The sequence below is a fragment of the Arachis stenosperma genome, chromosome 5 (assembly GCF_014773155.1).
Source record: "Arachis stenosperma cultivar V10309 chromosome 5, arast.V10309.gnm1.PFL2, whole genome shotgun sequence".
NCBI classification, from domain to species: Eukaryota; Viridiplantae; Streptophyta; class Magnoliopsida; order Fabales; family Fabaceae; genus Arachis; species Arachis stenosperma.
The window spans coordinates 42684510-42686866 of NC_080381.1; the positions used below are offsets into that span (position 1 = coordinate 42684510).

Consider the following 2357-nt stretch of genomic DNA (forward strand, 5'->3'; position numbering starts at 1 on the left):
CGAAAACTTTACTAACAATTAATGTGATTGATTCAAAAATTTGAAGTTTGTTACTTTCTTGTTAAAGAAAGGTTTAATCTTTAAATTCTAGAATCATATCTTTTAGTTTCTTGTTAGTCAAGTAATCAATTTTAATTTTAAAAATCAAATCTTTTTAATTTCCTATTCATATCTTTTTTCAAAATATCTTTTCAATCATATCTTTTCAATCATATCTTTCCAAATCATATCTTTTTCAAAATCAATTTCAAAAATCTTTTCTAACTTCTTATCTTTTCAAAATTGATTTTCAAATCTTTTTCAACTAACTAATTGACTTTTTGTTTGTTTCTTATCTTTTTCAAAACCACCTAACTACTTTTCTCTCTCTAATTTTCGAAAATCACCTTCCTCTTTTTCAAAATTCTTTTAATTAACTAATTGTTTCAAATTTTAATTTTAATTTTATTTCTTCTCTTAATTTTCGAAAATCACTAACCATTTTTAAAAAATAATTTTTGAAAACTCTCTCCTTCTCATCTCTTTCTATTTATTTTATTTATTTACTAACACTTCTCTTCATCTTAAAATTCAAACCCTCTCTTCCTCTTTGTGTTCGAATTTTTCTCTTCTCCTTCTTCTATTCTTTTCTTCTTCTACTCACATAAAGGAATCTCTATACTGTGACATAGAGGATTCCTCTTCCTTTTCTGTTCTCTTCTTTTTCATATAAGCAGGAGCAAGGACAAGAACATTCTTGTTGAAGCAGATCCTGAACCTGAAAGGACTCTGAAGAAGAAGCTAAGAGAAGCTAAAGTACAACAATCCAGAGAAAACCTTACAGGGAATCTCGAAAAAGAAAGAGACGTGGCCGAACCCAATAACAATGGTGGAGGCGCAAGGAGGATGCTTGGTAATTATACTACACCTACTTCCAATTTTTATGGAAGAAGCATCTCAATCCCTGCTATTGGAGAAAATATTTTTGAGCTGAAGCCTCAACTAGTTGCTCTGATGCAACAGAACTGCAAGTTTCATGGACTTCCATCAAAAGATCCCTATCAGTTTCTAACTGAGTTCTTATAGATCTGTGATACTGTTAAGACTAATGGAGTAGATCCTGAAGTCTACAGGCTCATGTTTTTCCCTTTTGCTGTAAGAGACAGAACTAGAACATGGTTAGACTCACAACCTAAAGATAGCCTGGACTCTTGGGATAAGCTGGTTATGGCCTTCTTGGCCAAGTTCTTTCCTCCTCAAAAGCTAAGCAAGCTTAGAGTGGATGTTCAGACCTTCAAGCAAAAAGATGGTGAATCCCTCTATGAAGCTTGGGAAAGATACAAGCAGTTGACCAAAAAGTGTCCTTCTGGCATGCTTTCAGAATGGACCATTTTAGACATATTCTATGATGGTCTATCTGAGCTTTCTAAGATGTCACTAAACCATTCTGCAGGTGGATCCATTCACTTAAAGAAATCGCCTGCAGAAGCTCAAGAACTCATTGATATGGTTATAAATAACCAATTCATGTACACCTCTGAGAGGAATCCTGTGAGTAATGGGACGCCTTAGAAGAGGGGAGTTCTTGAAATTGATGCTCTGAATGCCATATTGGCTTAGAACAAAATGTTGACTCAGTAAGTCAACATGATTTCTTAGAGTCTGAATAGATGGCAAAATGCATCCAACAGTACTAAAGAGGCATCTTCTGAAGAAGAAGCTTATGATCCTGAGAACCCTGCAATGGCAGAGGTGAATTACATGGGTGAAGCCTATGGAAACACCTATAATTCCTCATGGAGAAATCATCCAAATTTCTCATGGAAGGATCAACAGAAGCCTCAACAAGGCTTTAATAATGGTGGAAGAAACAGGTTTAGCAATAGCAAGTCTTTTCCATTATCTTCTCAGCAACAGACAGAGAATTCTGAGCAGAGCCCCTCTAGCTTAGCAAATATAATCTCTGATCTATCTAAGGCCACTTTAAGTTTCATGAATGAAACAAGGTCTTCCATTAGAAACTTGGAGGCACAAGTGGGCCAGCTGAGTAAGAAAATTATTGAAACTCCTCATAGTACTCTCCCAAGCAACACAGAAGAGAATCCAAAAAGAGAGTGCAAGGCCATTGATATAATCAAAATGGCCGAATCCAAAGAGGAAGGGGAGGACGTGAATCCCAATGAGGAAGACCTCATGGGACGTCCTCCAGACAGAAAGGAGTTCCCCATTAAGGACCTAAAGGAATCTGAGGTTTATATAGAGACCATATAGATTCCATTAAACTTCCTTCTGCCATTCATGAGTGCTGAGAACTATTCTTCCTCTGAAGAGGATGAAGATGTAACTGAAGAGCAAATTGCTCAATATCTAGGAGCCAT

At 35.9% G+C, this 2357-nt stretch overlaps 1 non-coding gene across 1 annotated transcript; it reads right to left on the reverse strand.

The window, feature by feature from the left end:
- Positions 1 to 1248: 1248 nt before the first annotated feature.
- On the reverse strand, positions 1249 to 1352 carry LOC130984618 (small nucleolar RNA R71). Its single transcript, XR_009088537.1, has one exon. It is a non-coding gene; the product is annotated as a small nucleolar RNA R71 (small nucleolar RNA).
- Positions 1353 to 2357: the final 1005 nt, after the last annotated feature.